Source organism: Hippopotamus amphibius, chromosome 13, assembly GCF_030028045.1.
Source record: "Hippopotamus amphibius kiboko isolate mHipAmp2 chromosome 13, mHipAmp2.hap2, whole genome shotgun sequence".
In the NCBI taxonomy this organism is placed as follows: domain Eukaryota; kingdom Metazoa; phylum Chordata; class Mammalia; order Artiodactyla; family Hippopotamidae; genus Hippopotamus; species Hippopotamus amphibius.
The window spans coordinates 66,268,029-66,285,086 of record NC_080198.1 but is presented as its reverse complement, the minus strand read 5'-3'; the positions used below and the strand labels follow the sequence as shown (position 1 = coordinate 66,285,086).

Sequence of the window (17,058 nt, the reverse complement as noted above, 5' to 3'; positions counted from 1 at the left end):
TCTATGCTGCCTGTTCCACATCTGCCCCAAGCAATCAGAAAACTTCTGCAGAGCTAAGGCTGTTTCCCACTTTCTTCTTCCCATTACAATTTGTACCTAAGAAGTGCGCAGAGTATCTATAATAAGCCTCTAACTCCAGGAAGTCGTTTGCTTTGGTTCACCAGCCAATAACATGAAGAGCCTTTCTCTTTAAAAATAATGAGTATCAAACCACTTTTTATTAGTATAACAATAAGACTTAGTTGAGTGAGTCACAGTAGCAGCATTTCACACAATCAAGCTCCCTTTATTGATAGGGTCATAAAAGTACTGCTCTCTATTGTGAGCGGATTCACTTCAAATCAGAACACCGGTCCGCGTCTCCTTTTTGTTAGCGATCTTTCCCTACCTGTGCTCATCTATCTCCTGGCCTCAAGAAGGCAACTTATTAACATTTCCTTGGGGTGGGTAGCACAATGATTTTTCAAACCCGCCCCTCACCTCCGCCTCCTGGCCCAGGACCCGCCCCCAGCCTGGGGAGGTGGGAAAGGAGCGGGGCGTCCCATTCCTGGGCGGGGCTTGGGTGGCGTGCCTCGAGGCGCCGGCGCCGTGGCGTGTGACGCTACCGGTTGACGCAGCCGCAGTGCCGCCCGGCCCCAACTCGGACCCCTCCCATCCTCCTCCGCCCCTCTCGGTGTCAGAGGCTGGGGCCCTGGGCAGGACTTCGGGCCGCGGGCCCGGCTGGCGGGGCTAGAGGGTGTGGACCCGCGCAGCGCTCAGCAGGCCGTGTCCGGCTGGGCGCTGCAGCTGCGGCGGCCGCCGTCTCCCGAGGCCCTTGGCGTCCCGCGGAGAGAGACCAGAGCGGTTCCGGGCCGCCCCGGCGCTCGCTCAGGTGAGGGAGGGGATGGGTCGGGCTGAGCAGGGTTTGGGTGGGCAGCGCGCTTCCCAGCATCTCTGGACCTCAGCCTGTTCGGAATCAGGGAGGTATGGCTTCGTCGCGGCTGCCTGCTGTGGCGTCGACTCATCTCTTACTCGTTTGCCATCCTTACCTGAAGCACGGGGACACGTCCACCGGGTGTGGGAGGTCAATGAGAAGGCCTGAAAGGGCCATGACAGTCAGGTGATCGGGGGCTCGAATGTAGGAACTGGACCCGTGGACGGTGGTAAGGCGGGCGGGCGACGCCCACCTGCCGGTGTGTGGGAGGGACCGTGCACCCTGCAGGCTCTTGGCTTCAGCCTTGTTAGCTGCACCGGGCTGCAGGAGACCCCGTACTGCCTAACGCGGGGTCGATTTTGGACCAAGGGCGGTGGAGCCTTAGGAATCCTCTTTACTCCCCCAGGCGTGGTGTGTCTGTATTCTGATTGGTTCTCGCTGAGTCTACACAATGGAAGAGTACATTTCAGCGGAAACATCTTTTGACCAAAGGAAGGTGAAGGGAAGTTGATTTTCCCTTTGCAGAGCTGTCCCCCTCCCGCTCCTCTTGGCCTTCGTTTTGACAGTAGCGAGTTAGGGACGCTTGTTAAAGGGAGAGAGTTCTTGTAACTTTCCTATGTAAGGAAATCATTGTTTTTCATGACTGTTCAAGCGTCTGAGTTTTAAGTGGTTTCATGTTGCTGCTTTCAACTTTGTGACTAGCAATGAAGCTGATTTATTTTCAGTTCACTAGATACATGAAGTATAAAAATAGATGAATTAACCGGAATATTTATCTAAGTATTGAGTGGTTTATGCTTTATGTGCATATAGTATCTCAATCATCACAACAATCCTATCATGTAAAGCCTATTATTACTCTCATTTTATAGATGAGAGAACTAAATTCCACAGCCCTAAAAAACTACTTGTTGAACGTCAGAGCTGTGATTTAGATCAGGTAATTGGACTCCAATTTAGAGTTCCTTAATATCTTTACCTCTCTCAAGCATTTGAGAATTTGCAAGGTGATTGTCATTTGATAAAAAGTGTGCCAGGTGCTGGGAATAGGAAGGAAACTGAGGCGCCATTCTTGCCAGCAAGGATCCAAGAGTTTGAGAGGACAAGTTTTTCAAGCAATATGTTTTAAGGGTAGCATTTGACCTGTAGAACCTTCTGATTACCAAAATCATGCTTTTTTTTCCATAAGTGCAGTGGTTTTGAAGCCTTTGGAAGACTGTGGTTTGGAAACTGTGGCCTTATTCTAGTTTTAGGAGTATTGTTCAGAAATTTTTTTTTCTTTTTTTTCTTCTTTTTTATTTTTTTATTTTGTCCAGAAATTTTAAAGCAGGAAATGTAATATTGGATTACCATTAAAGACTTTCCTTGTGTGTGTGCACACGTAAGTGCATGTGTAATCAAATCATTTAATCCAAAATGGCGAAACTGCTGAGAAAGCCAAGATGTCTTGTGTAATTGGTTGAAATGGGTGTTCTTTTCAGGTGTGTTAAGATGAAACACTGCAGACAGGTCTTCTGAAGATCAAGAAAAGGAAAAACAGAACATTACAGACTCTGGAAAAAAAAACTTGGTAAATATTTTGGGTTTTCAATTAAATCTCAGAGGAAATCTGATTTTTTGCTTTAATTGTAATTTAACCTGCTTAAATGGTCTAGGAATGGGGGTGGGGTGGCAGTAGTGTATAACGTGACCTGCCATTCATTTTACCAGACTTTTGATCGGTTGCTGTGTGACCGACAATTGAGTCATGTGCTTAGCTTGTATATTGGCAGGAGAAAGCCAAGGGAAGCGTTGGCTTGATTCTCTATGAGGTGTCAACTTTCTTTTCTCTCTTTTACTTCCTCATTAACCTGCCCATGTTATAAAGGGTTTTAAAAAGAAAGGAAGAAAATTAGTTGACTTTTGGTTTGTTCTTCATAGAATACTTTGTATGGTTGAACTTAAGTATATTTTTCACTATGAGTTCTATGGAAAATAGTAGAAGACATGGTTAAACACGATTGCGAGAATCTTAATTTCATAAATATTTATTGAGTACCATACGTCAGGCAGTTTTTTCAGTCTTCTGGTAAGAGTAGTGGTCATCATGGCCCTGGAGAATACTAGAGTAGTGATCTTTTTTCTAGAAGGTGATATTTTTGTGAACTCATATCTTTTTAAAAAGCTTTATATGTAATGATGTTTTTGGTTTATGTAAAAGACTAGGAAAACAGCACTACTCATAGAGTAAATGTTTGTATTTATAATAATTCTTTCATATTATTTTAGTTAATAACGGAAGGCACTCTACTAGTGCTATTTTAAGGTACCGTGGGAAACTAGGATTCTTACAGATTTCACTTTAGTGTACTGTTTTAGAGATAGTGTTAGACCGCACATCTTTATCCATTCATCTGTTGATGGGGACTTGGGTGGTTGTTTCCATATCTTGGCTATTGTAAATAATGTTGCTATATATATATATATATATAAGAAGCCATAAAAAGATATAACTTTGCCATTTGTGATAACATGGATGGACCTTGAGGGTATTATGCTAACTGAAATAAGATGGAGAAGGACAAATAACATGATTTCACTCATATGTGGAATATAAAAAACAAAATAAATGAACAAACCAAACAAAAACATAGACACTGAGGACAGAATAGTGGTTACTAGACGGGAAGGGATTGGAGGAGTAGGGTGAAATGGGAAAAGGGGATCAACTGTATGGTAACGGATGGAAACTAAATTTTTGGTGGTGAGCACACTGTAGTTTATACAGAAGTACAAATATAATGTACACATGAAACTTAGATAATGTTATAAACCAATGTTACCTCAAAAAATAAAAAAAGATAGTGATAGAATTTCAAAAGTTCATGGGAGATTAAGAAAATTAACTAATTTGAGAAAATTTCAGGAAACTTATATATGACAAATAGAAGTGACGTGGTCAGATGCAGCAGTCTGGTTGATGAATTGGAGAGAGATGAGCTTGCAAGCATGGCAGTCAGTTAGAGCCTATAGTAGTAATCCAGGTGGCAAATGAGAGAAGCAAAGCAGTGCAAATGGAAATTAAGGGGTGGAGATGGATTAGATAGATATAAAGAAGAAGGAATGAATAAGGTTTAGTAGGGGAATTGGAATCAGGGTGATTTCTAGCCATTATGTTCAGTTTTGTAATTAATGGTTAATAAATATTTTCCGGATAAATGAACTGAATTATCTGATACCTAGCTTAGGAGACTGAGTGGATTCTGGGCCCATTCACTGAGGGAATATATAGGAAGAGAAATAGACTGAGAAACATGGTTGGAGGAGATGAGTGCAGTTTGAAACTATTATATTTGAGGCATCTGTGCCATCCAGGAAATGTCATTAGGCAGTTGTATATGTGGATCTGAGTTCAGAAGAAGACTCAGCTTGAGATATAAATTTGAGTCTCAAGTTTATAGATGATAGTTAAAAGCAATGGAAATGGATGAGATCAGTCAAGGAGAAGAGTGTAGAGTAAAAGGAGAGAAATGAGGATGGAGAGCACTAATATTTAAGGATGTTTAAGGGTAAGGTGGAAGGAATACATACCTCAAAGGAGATGAGGTAGTTGCAGGGAGGTAGGAGAAAATCAGCAGAGTCACAAGGAAGTGGAAGAACGGAGTTTGGAGAAAAGGAATCAGTGTTAGGCATCTCTGAGACATCACATAAAATGGGGATAACAAAAATATCCATTGGACATACCAATTAAGTTGACCTCAGCAACAGCAATTACATAGGTGGATCCAGTTTACACTGGGTAAGAGAGAGAATTGAAATGGCTAATATCATTTGCTCTTTCAGAAAGTTTGGTTTTAAACAGGCGATAGAGATAAGAGTTTGAGAGAGGTTTTTGTTTTTTAAAGGTGTTAATGATATGAATATATTTACAGTATTTATATGCTGAGGATGAGAAGCTATCAAAAAGAGAATTTGAAGATAGAGGAATGAGGGAGAAGAATTGGTGGAGCAAAGTCATTTACCAAGTTGGAAGGGATAGAAGACCTCTCCTGGGTCAGGAGGGAGGGAGGTGGTGATGATTATGGATACAGATAAATTTGTAGGAGGCAAAGTAGAGGTTGCTCCACAGAGTCCTTGCAGAGACTTCCACTTATGATAGAAAGAGGATATGATTCACTCATGTGATTGGTGTGGTGTTGCTGACTCCTGATCATTTGGTGAGGTGGAGTGGAGTGAGGGTAGTTTAGCTTAAGATGGCAGGTTTGAACCATCAGGGCAGAGATAGCTTGGAGAGATCTCACAAAACTACCTTTCTTATACTTTGTATTAGTTATCTATTGCAGAATAAGAAATTATCCCAAAACTTAGTCGCTTAAAATATTTATTATCTCAGAGTTTCTCTGGGTTGGAAATTTGGGAGTGACTGAACTGGTTGCTTCTGGCTTCAGGTCTCTCATGAGGTTGTAGTTGATTGCCTGGGACTTCAGTCAACCGAGTGCTCAGCTGGGGCTGGAGGATTTGCTTCCATGATGGTTCATTCACATGGTGTTGGCTGGAGGCCTCAAATCCTCATCACATGAACTTCTCTAGGGCTTCTTCTTTTTTTTTTTTTTTTTATCACAGTCTCAATTTCCGTACTTGTGATGGTCTGTTTATGTTTTCTATTTCTTCCTGGTTGAGTCTTTTTTTTTTTTTTTTAAGAACTTTTATTGAGATACAGTTAACAGACAATAAACAGCATATATTTAGAGTATACAATTTGGTATACCAATCTCCCAGTTCATTCCCCCCCAACCATCCCCGCTTTCCCCACTTGGTGTCTGTGTGTTTGTTCTCTACATCTGTGTCTCTATCTCTGCCTTGCATTTCTTCTTTCATAGTTGTTAGCATTTGCCTTGTGTATGGAGGTGCTCCTATATTGGGTGCATATATATTTATAATTGTTATCTCCTCTTCTTGGATGGATCCCTTGATCTTTATGTAATATCCTTTCTTGTCTCTTGTAACATTTTTTATCTTAAAGTCTATTTTATCTGATGTGACTATTGCTACTCCAGCTTTCTTTTGATTTTCATTTGCATGGAATATCTTTTTCCATCCTCTCACTTTCCATCTGTATGTGTCCCTAGGTCTGAAGTGGTCTCTTGTAGACAGCATATATATGAGTCTTGTTTTTGTATCTATTCAGCCAGTCTGTGTCTTTTGGTTGGGGCATTTAGTCCATTTACATTCAAGGTAATTATTGATATGTATGTTCCTATTACCATTTTCTTAATTGTTTTGTTGTTGTTTTTGTAGGTCCTTTTCTTCTCTTATGTTTCCCGCTTAGAGAAGTTCCTTTAGCATTTGTTGTAGGGCTGGTTTGGTGATGCTGAATTCTCTTAGCTGTTGCTTGTCTGGAAAGCTTTTAATTTCTCCCTCGAATCTGAATGAGATCCTTGCTGGGTAGAGTACTCTTGGTTGTAGGTCCTTCCCTTTCATCACTTGAAATATATAATGCCACTCCCTTCTGGCTTACAGAGTTTCTGCTGAGAAATCAGCTGTTACCCTTATGGGAGTTCCCTTGTATGTTATTTGTTGTTTTTCCCTTGTTACTTTTAATAACTTTTCTCTGTCTGTAATTTTTGTCAATTTGACTACTATATGTCTTGGCATGTTTCTCCTTGGATTTATCCTGCCTGGGACTCTCTGCGCTTCCTGGACGTGGGTAGCTATTTCCTTTCCCATGTTAGGGAAGTTTTCAACTATAATCTCTTCCAATATTTTCTCAGGTCTTTTCTCTCTCTCTTCTCCTTCTGGGACCCCTATAATGGGAATGTTGGTGTGTTTAACATTGTCCCAGAGGTCTCTTAGGCTGTCTTCAGTTCTTTTCATTCTTTTTTCCTTATTCTTTTCTGCATCAGTGATTATCCCCATTCTGTCTTCCAGGTGACTTATTCGCCCTTCTGCCTCAGTTAATCTGCTGTTGGTTCCTTCTAGTGTATTTTTCATTTCAGTTATTGTGTTGCATATCTCTGTTTGTTTGCTCTTTAATTCTTCTAGGTCTTTGGTAAACTTTTTGATCTTTGCCTCCATTTTTTTTTACAAAGTCCTGGATCATCTTCACCATCATTATTCTGAATTCTTTTTCTGGAAGGGTGCCTATCTCCTCTTCATTTAGTTGTTTTTCTGGGTTTTTATCCTGTCCCTTCATCTGGTACAAAGTCCTCTGCTTTTTCATTTTCTGTATCTTTCTGTGGCTGTGGTTTTCAGTCCACAAGATGAAATACTGCTGACACTGCTTGATACTGCTGACACTGCTTGATACTGCTCTCTGCCCTCTTGTGAAGGAAGCTATCCTCTAGGGCTTCTTAAGTGTCCTAATAAGGCAGCTTTGTCGCCTGGAGCAGATGATCTGAGAGAGAGAGAAAGAGCAAGGAGGAAGCTGTGGTGCCATTTTTGACCCAGTCACACACACCATTGCTTTGCCCTGTTATTGTAGAACTGAATCACTGAGTCCAGCCCACACTTGGGAGGGGAATGAATTCAGCTCCACCTTTTGAAGGGAGGAATATCAAATACTTTTTGTACATATTTAAAAACTACCACACACTTTCTATCTTTAGGGAGCAAATAAGCTCTTTAAAAGTGTGTAGATACATCCTTTATGTCCAGGTGAGAGAGAAGTGCAGAAAAGTGGGGAGGTGGTTCAGTTAGATTTAGCTCACTTTACCATTTGGCCTCCTTTGCCGCTAATGGGCTCAATAACTTGATGTGTTGCCTCTTGTAGTTAATTTTAAAAAAGCGATGGCTGACCTTTGATTTAATGCAGTTGCAGCCGTCTTCTCAGTTCATAGGAATTGGCTATTAAATGGGCTCTCTGCATAGCAACATGCTAATAAAAAATAATTTTGTTGAACTTGATATAAGAGTGTTGGTAAACACACACGGCCAGTTTCTTCCTCCCTCTCTCCCATATCCAAAGACCCTATTTTATTGGGTGAGTAGTTTGAATATTCATTACGTGGAGTTTTCTGATGTAAGTGACTTAAGGCAGAAGATAACAGAAGATTAAGGGCCAGATAAGAAAACGGAAATACTGGTTTTATTATAAGAAACCTTTAGAATTTTACTTTGCTGATGCTAGCTTTTTAAGTTTTTTGCCTTCTGGTGTATCAAGATGGAAGGGATATATAGAATTGTTGATTTAAAAAATTAAAAGAGACTTGTAGATTGTGTTCATCAGCCAGTATAAAAAGTGAGAACAAAACCCCACAACTGATTAATTTATGGGATGCAGAAGTGGAAGGGTTAAACTTTTCACTCATGGCAGTTTCTGTTGATGTCTTTGTATGGCTGAAGGTAGTAATTTCTTCTGGTGTACTGTATGGGGGATGGGTAATATTTATAAATCATGGTTTCTTATAGGTTTGAAGAAGTTGAAGTTAGCTCTTTGTACCCCATTATTAGTAGATATGCTTTCTACAGCTTTTAAAGAGTTTTTTCGTTGGCTTGTTTTGTGCCTTATTTGAGTATTTATGTGAACCAGCATAAATTTCTGGCTATGGAAGTGAGGTTTGCTAAAGTGCAATATTTTTATTGGATGATATGACTTCTTAGATGTTAAAAACTCTTCCATACGTAACATGGAAAACCATTTTTTGTAGCACAGATTATGATATTAAAAGGTACTCTACATTTGTTTAGTTTGCTGATTTATACTGTTTGAATCGTTGGTCCCCATATCTGAATAATATCAATACTTCAGCAATAGTTGCCTGGTGAGCATTGTACTTTGGTATTTGATCTACTTTTAAAAATCTCAGTGGTATTTGTAGAAGTATGATATTCATATTAACTTAATACATTTTTGATTGTCATTTTTATCAACTAATTTCTTTTAGTTATAAATTTCTGTTTAATTAAAAATATATATTTTTCTCTGTTATAAGGAATGAAATACATTTTAGTCATTGTTTACTGGTATGCATTTAATTGTTTTTTTAGCTTTCATCTTGTGCTGAACTGGTTTTTTTAAAAAAGAACCTTAATGGTAGCTTAGCTACCACTGTTAAAATGTGTTTCTTGTCACTTTGCTGTGAATTTTATGTTTGTTCTTCAAGGAACAGATGGCCATTTTACAACTTGGAAACAGGCTCAAAGAGATTCAGTAACTTGCTCAAGTTATCTCACAGCTAAGGAAGGGCTAGAAGGGATAGAGGGAGCTTTGCATGTCACATCTGCTTTGAAGTCTATTCTGTTTCCAGGATAACAGACGATTTCTGATTGAGGGTTGCTTTACCACTTAATTCTTTTGGGCTTTAGAATTAGTTAATAGGTGAGATTGTGCTTATTGCATATAGAATCCTGGGGCTGAAAGGGACTATTCACAATTTGTTTGACCTAAGAGGATAATTGTCTATTTTGTTGGTTTAAATGAACAGAAAAGGACATTATATAATTTGCTTTATGTACACAATGCTGCCGACCCTGGCCAAAATTTGTTAAGGAAACTAAATTTGCTTTTTTGCCCACCATCTCCTTTTTAACTTTTTTTTCCCATCTCCAGGAATCTGGGGCCTTTTGTGATATTCCTGGATCTTGCTTGTTAATGAGAAAAGTAATCTATTGAATTCATTTATACTGATAACACATGATAATAATTAATGGTAGCTATTATTGAGATACTCTAAAGATATCTTTGCATTTTAAGACAGAATACTGGTTGATACTCTATTTGAAGAAATGGATGGTGGGATTTTAGGCCTTGTATCCTGATGGGCAAATTTTTTAGGCATAGAGGGCTCTTTAGATCATTATAAGCTCAGTTGGTAATACCAACCTTTTTATTCATTCCAATACTATCTTAAATGTAAGTGTTTACATAGTTCTTTTACTTGAGGTGTTCAACTGCAGGTACTTTCCTGTTTTGTATATTTTATTTGTGTAGTGTCATAGAATTGGAAGGACTATCACAAAGTCATTTGTTTCAGGTCCACTGTGTTTAGGTTGCTGAGTGTTCAGATTACTTGAGCCATTGTAGAAACAGTTCAAATGAATTAAACACTCTTGAAGATTCATTTTGGATAAAAATGTGATCTGATTTGTGTTTTATTTTGGGATGTCATTTTGCCATAGGAAAGGTAAGCAGTCTGTCTAGGCAGTTCCTTTGTATTGGTATTTACTGAGCTCTTTGGGTCAATTACCTGGCTTCTTAATTAAGGAGGACATAAGTGACTTTGAAATTGGGACCCCTACAAAGGTATCTCAAGATAATTTCTTACACATGTGCAGAAACCAAATCGTACTTGAAAAGTTTTCAAGTAAGTATATATTCTGTAACAGTTAATGTAAATCAGTCAAGTTTGGTTTACCGGTAAACAATGCAGAAATGTGTACAAAGTGCATGCTTCACACATTTGCTAGTATACAGAATGCTGCTGTGTGTTAATAGGTATTTAACATCAATAGCTTGATGTTGAAGAGAATGTCAATGCTGATGAAGCTTAAAGGAGAGCTATAAAGTTGATTTATTTTCCAGCTCTTAAAACCCGTGTAGCACAGGGAACTGTATTCAATATCTTGTGATAAACCATAATGGGAAAGAATATAAAAAAAAAAAGAATGTCTATATGTGTATAATTGAGTCATTTTGCTGTGTAGCAGAGATTGGCACAACACTGTAAATCAACTATACTTCAGTTAAAAAAAAAAATTAAAAAAAAGTAAACCCATGCAGTTTCCTTTATGGAAAAGGAACTGTGATTAAATTCAGAGAACTTTAATATAATGGTCTGATGATATGTGAATGCCTTTCATACAAATACTTGTGACTTTATTGTTGCATGAGGGATTTGAGTATGATTAATTTTTCCCTTTATTTTTGTTATATTTGGAATTAAGTTATCAAAATGTTGAATATCCTCTTAAATGCAAGTGAATGAGAACCAAATTTTCTTGAATGTGAGAAATCTTTTAGGACTCTTCTGGCCTTGAATACAGTGGAAATAATTGCTTACCTTTGGCAATAGCTCATAATTATGTACTTTCTATAAAGATGCATTTACTTCATTCATTTATGAAACAAGTATTTATTGAGAGACTACTGCATACAAGGAACTTTGTTGGATATTGCAAACTCAAATGAACAGGGCAAACACGTTCTTAAAGGGCATTTAGCTGTCTAGGAGGGGAGACAGACTTCTAAACTGATAATTACAATGCAGTGTGATGAGTGCTAAGATACTGTTACCACTGGGGGCATCTGGAGCTCACTACCACTGGGGAACTCTTGGAGACCAAATAAAATATGCCTCAGAGATATCCCAAGCCAAGAGCAGGGAAGCTGCAGGTGTTTATCCACCAACTTTCTACCTATCATTGACATTAACTCTGGCATTTCTGGCTTGCCCTGAGTACAAACTGAGCATATTCCTGCAGTCAGAAAGCAGCCTACAGTAGGGTGTTACAGGTGTGGAGAATGAATACTCTTCTGGTTCAGAGGTGAATGTCAACAGTACATGGGCAAGATACCAATGGCATTAGTTGCCAGTGTCAGGTGTTTACACAGTATATTATCTACTGTGTGCCATGCATTGTTCTAAATGCTTTACATACCTGAACTCATCAATTCTCACTATAGAAGTTTGTGAGGTAGGTATTGTTAGTGCCCTCATTTAACAGATGAAGAAAGAGAGCACAGAGAGGTTAGGTAATTTGCCTGTGGTCACATAATGTCAGAACTGGTTTTTGAACCCAGGTGATCTAGTACAAAGTCCATTCTCTCAATCCACAAAATGGTCTGCTTTTGGAATCATGCAGTCTGAAGCAGGACCTTTAGACTCTTCTGTTTTCCCTTGATAACTGCTTCTTCTTTTTCCCTTCCTCCAATCTCTTTCCTGTTAATGTTCTTTACTTCCTTCCTTGTTTGTAGCTTACCCCTCTCCCCTCTCTAGAGCAGTACAGCTGTTCAGCTTCCATTTTTACACTCAAGGCTATCAAATCAAATACTTCCTGCTAAGGTGTTAACTGATCTTTCTGATGTTTTGATGAAGGCTTTGAGTTTGATATTGCTTGGTATTTACATTTTAATTTTTAAAAAAGACAAGGAGTTAAGAACTGTAGAAAGAAAGACATGATGGTAGAATGACAGATGATCAAATTGCTATTTTTGGGTTGGGAGACACCTATTCCTTGTTCATAGTTAAAAGGAGAGGCCAAGGGGTGTGTGCTTGTGCAAGGAAAGCCCCTTTCTCGCCTGTAATGTCCTGTCTCCCAGCCACAACCCTCCCTTTTTCTGTTTAAATTATGGAAGAATTACAAGCCAGTTGTAAAACATGTAAATAATACTTAGTTATCAAGAGTAAAAGTCCTGCTTTACTGATTCTTCTCCTTCCCCCACATTTCTTTCCACTGCTCTCAGAGGTAGTGGCTTTGCTGATGTTTTTGTAGATTAGTAAAAGTATATATATGTACACGTACCATATATGTACATGTATACATATGTGGTGTATCTATATGGTGTATGTATGTAATACACATAATGGAGAGTCTTTTTTTAAAAAACGTTAGTGGAATAGTATGCATCTTTTTGCTCAACTTGCTTTTCTCCTGCAAACATTATGTATATCCTGGACATTTCTCTGTATTATCCTCTATAGAACTATTTTATTCTTTTAAAAAGGCTGCATATTATTTCACATGGTAAGAGTATTTTATATGGTAAGAGTGTACCATAATTTATTTAACTGTTTTCCTATTAATTGACATTTCTTTTCAATTTTCTCAGTATGATATATAATGCTTCAGTGATTGTCCTTGAAAAAAATCTGTGTCTATTTCTGAAAAATAGAGCCCTAGAACTGAAATGTTTAAGTCAAAGCACATACATTTTTATAGTATCTGATAAATTGTTCTTTTGAAAGGCAGCTTACTCCCATCAACTCTGTGAGTGCCCATTTCCCCATACTTTTGCCAATATAGTTGTTTGCAATCTTTCTAATTTTCGCTTATATGACTAATGGGTGATAAATTGTGATTGTCCTCAGTTGCTAGTGATATTATCTTTCTCTGTGAATTGCCTGTTTATGTATTTTCTCATTTTTCTATTGGATTATTTGTATTTTTTATATTGATCTGTAGGATGACCTCTGTTCTTGTAGGACCAAATAAAAATTTGGAGTTCTGTCTCTAAAAGTGTGATGACTTTTAGATGTATTAGATGTTAGTTTTGTTCCTTCATGCTAGTGGGAGAGAAAACAGGTTGAATGCAATATTTGAAAAGATTTTACAGATAATTCATTTTTAAAAGTAATCTTTTTTTGAAAGCTGTTTCTAAGAATGGTAGTAGTAGGAACTTTAATAAATCTCTGGTTGTTGCTGTGTTTAACTGTTTAACATTTTCATGCTTTTCTTTGTATGTCACTAAAATATTAATTGCCACAATTTCTTTTCTAATGTGGACAGCAGTTTTAAAATGAGTACTGTAGATTTCAAGAAGAGTGAAGGGAAGAATATAGGTGAATCATGAAAATATTGAGAGAACATCTCTTAAACCGTGTAGATCAGTGTTACTTTCTTATGTAATAGATAAAAATACCATTTAAAATGATATGATACATGAAAACAGTGGCTGTGTTCAAGGCACTGTCACTGGTATTGTGGATACAAAGATGAATAAAACAATCTCTATTGGTCATTATGATTCAGAAGAGAGAGGCAAGATAGAGTAGATTCAGGTTATGCATCTCTGGCAGGAATATCAAGGAAGTGAGGCTGTTTTCTTTTTTTTTTTAAGAACTTTTATTGAGATACAGTTAACAGACAATAAACAGCATATATTTAGAGTATACAATTTGGTATCCCAATCTCCCAATTCATTCCCCCCACAACTGTCCCAACTTTCCTCACTTAGTGTCCGTGTGTTTGTTCTCTACATCTGTGTCTCTATCTCTGCCTTGCATTTCTTCTTTCATAGTTGTTAGCATTTGCCTTGTGTATGGAGGTGCTCCTATATAGGGTGCGTATATATTTAAAATTATCTCCTCTTCTTGGATGGATCCCTTGATCTTTATGTAATATCCTTTCTTGTCTCTTGTAACATTTTTTATCTTAAAGTCTATTTTATCTGATGTGACTATTGCTACTCCAGCTTTCTTTTGATTTTCATTTGCATGGAATATCTTTTTCCATCCTCTCACTTTCCATCTGTATGTGTCCCTAGGTCTGAAGTGGTCTCTTGTAGACAGCATATATATGGGTCTGGTTTTTGTATCCATTCAGCCAGTCTGTGTCTTTTGGTTGGGGCATTTAGTCCATTTACATTCAAGGTAATTATTGATATGTATGTTCCTATTACCATTTTCTTAATTGTTTTGTTGTTTTTGTAGGTCCTTTTCTTCTCTTTATGTTTCCCGCTTAGAGAAGTTCCTTTAGCATTTGTTGTAGGGCTGGTTTGATGGTGCTGAATTCTCTTAGCTGTTGCTTGCCTGTAAAGATGTTGATTTCTCCCTCGAATTTGAATGAGATCCTTGCTGGGTAGAGTACTCTTGGTTGTAGGTTCTTCCCTTTCATCACTTGAAATATATTGTGCCATTCCCTTCTGGCTTGCAGAGTTTCTGCTGAGAAATCAGCTGTTACCCTTATGGGAGTTCCCTTGTATGTTATTTGTTGTTTTTCCCTTGTTACTTTTTTTTTTTTTTTTGGGCACACGGGCTTAGTTGCTCCGCAGCATGTGGGATCTTCCTGGAGCTGGGATCGAACCCGTGACCTCTGCATTGGCAGGCGGATTCTTAACCACTGCGCCACCTAGGAAGCCCTCCCTTGTTACTTTTAATAACTTTTCTCTGTCTTTAATTTTTGTCAATTTGACTACTATATGTCTTGGTGTGTTTCTCCTTGGGTTTATCCATCCTGCGACTCTCTGCGCTTCCTGGACGTGGGGAGCTATTTCCTTTCCCATGTTAGGGAAGTTTTCAACTATAATCTCTTCCAATATTTTCTCAGGTCTTTTCTCTCTCTCTTCTCCTTCTGGGACCCCTATAATGGGAATGTTGGTGTGTTTAACATTGTCCCAGAGGTCTCTTAGGCTGTCTTCAGTTCTTTTCATTCTTTTTTCCTTATTCTTTTCCACATCAGTGATTATCCCCATTCTGTCTTCCAGGTGACTTATTCGTCCTTCTGCCTCAGTTAATCTGCTGTTGGTTCCTTCTAGTGTATTTTTCATTTCAGTTATTGTGTTGCATATCTCTGTTTGTTTGCTCTTTAATTCTTCTAGGTCTTTGGTAAACTTTTTGATCTTTGCCTCCATTTTTTTTTTTTACAAAGTCCTGGATCATCGTCACCATCATTATTCTGAATTCTTTTTCTGGAAGGGTGCCTATCTCCTCTTCATTTAGTTGTTTTTCTGGTGTTTTATCCTGTCCCTTCCTCTGCTTTTTCATTTTCTGTATCTTTCTGTGGCTGTGGTTTTCAGTTCCAGAAGACAAAATACTGCTGACACTGCTTGATACTGCTGTCTACCCTCTTGTGGAGGAAGCTACTAGGAGGCTCGTGCATGCTTCCTGATGGGAGGGACTGGTGGTGGGTAGGGCTGGGTGGGTGGAGCTCAGTAAGACTTTAATCTGATTTGGTGGCCAGAGCTCAGTAAAGCTGTAATCTGCTTGTCTGCTAATGGGTGGGGCTGTGTTCACACTTGTTGGTTGTTTGGCCTGAGGCTACTTAGAACTGGAGTTTACAGGCTCTTTGGTGGGGCTAATGGTGGACTCTGGGAGGGTTCACGCCAATGAGCACTTCCCAGAACCCCTGCTGCCAGTGCCCCTGCCTCCTTGGTGAGCCACAGCTGCCCCCCACCTCTGCAGGCAACCCTCCAACCCCAGTAGATAGGTCTGGTTCAGTCTCCTTTGGGGTCACTGCTTCTTTTCCCTGGGTCCTGGTGAGCACACTGTTTTGTGTGCCCTCCAAGAGTGTAGTCTCTGTTTCCCCCAGTCCTGTGGAGGTCCTGCAATCAAATCTTGCTGGCTTTCAAAGTCTGATTCTCTGGGGATTCCTCCTCCCATTGCTGGACTCCCAGGTTGGGAAGCCTGACGTGGGGCTCAGAACCCTCACTGTAATGGGTGGACTTCTGCAGTATAACTGTTCTCCAGTTTGTGAGTCACCCATCCAGCATTTATGGGATTTGATTTTAACGTGATTGCACCCCTCCTGCCGTCTCATTGAGGCTTCTGCTTTGTCCCTGGATGTGGGGTGTCTTCTTTGGTGAGTTCCAGTGTCTTTCTGTCGATGATTGTTCAGCATTTAGTTGTAATTCCGGTGCTCTTGCAAGAGGGAGTGAGCGCACGTCCTCCTACTCCGCCATCTTAATCCTCAAGGCTGTTTTCTTCTATTAAGAAGTGCACAATTTTGATTTGTCCCTATATTGATGGTGTTTACTTTGATCACTTAATTAATTGTCAGCTTTCTCAGAGTTCCTCTTTTTCCCTTTGTCATTAATACTTACTTTGTGGGGCAGTTATCTTGAGATGATATGAGTATCCTGTTGCTCATCGAAATTTAATTATTTATATTGGTATGGGCTCATAGATTTGTATTTATTAAATAGGTTTTAGTTTATTACTGTTATTTATTTTAATGCTTAAATTGTCCCAGATTTTGCCAATGGGAGTCTCTGGTTTTTGTGTCCTTTTTGACATGTTCCCATCATTCTTTGAACGCTTCTTTCCTTCTGGAAAACAAGGCTCATCTTGACTTTCCCTGCCCTAGTTGTGGAATCAGCCATTTCTTCAAGGAGCCCTCTTAAAAGAAAATAGTTTTCAGAAGAAAAGTTCTCTGCTTATTTATCCTGGGGTGTTGCTGCTCTCAGGGCCTGTTAATGAACATATGCATACGTATACATATGTAATTTACAGCTGTATTTGTTTCTATATACATTTGCATCGAAAACCATACCTCTAGTTCTTGTCCAACACCACAGGTTAATTCTGTTTTCCTGCTTTATATATCCTCTAACAGTGAGAAACTTGGCTCCCGTTATTCTTGATGTGTTTACTTACCTGATTATCCCCTTCCCCCTCCCCTGCATGGGCTAACTCCCAGATGTGCGCCCTCCTTATCCTGCTCCTGCAGCAGTGCGGTACCCCAGACCGCCCTCCTGCGTGGAAGCTCTGCTCATCTCTTTGGGGTCTGATGCC

The 17,058-nt window shown here is 39.1% G+C and overlaps 1 protein-coding gene across 11 annotated transcripts in view; it reads left to right on the top strand.

The window, feature by feature from the left end:
- The first annotated feature begins 645 nt into the window (after nt 1-645).
- BLTP1 (bridge-like lipid transfer protein family member 1) overlaps nt 646-17,058 on the top strand; it is a 191,265-nt gene continuing 174,852 nt past the window's right edge. For 10 of the 11 annotated variants that reach the window (XM_057704334.1, XM_057704339.1, XM_057704330.1 and 7 more), the window contains exons 1-2: nt 646-871; nt 2,395-2,483. The gene's annotated coding sequence lies outside the window, so the exon portion shown is untranslated. The remainder of the gene's footprint in view (nt 872-2,394; nt 2,484-17,058) is intronic. The other variant, XM_057704329.1, reaches the window with a different exon arrangement.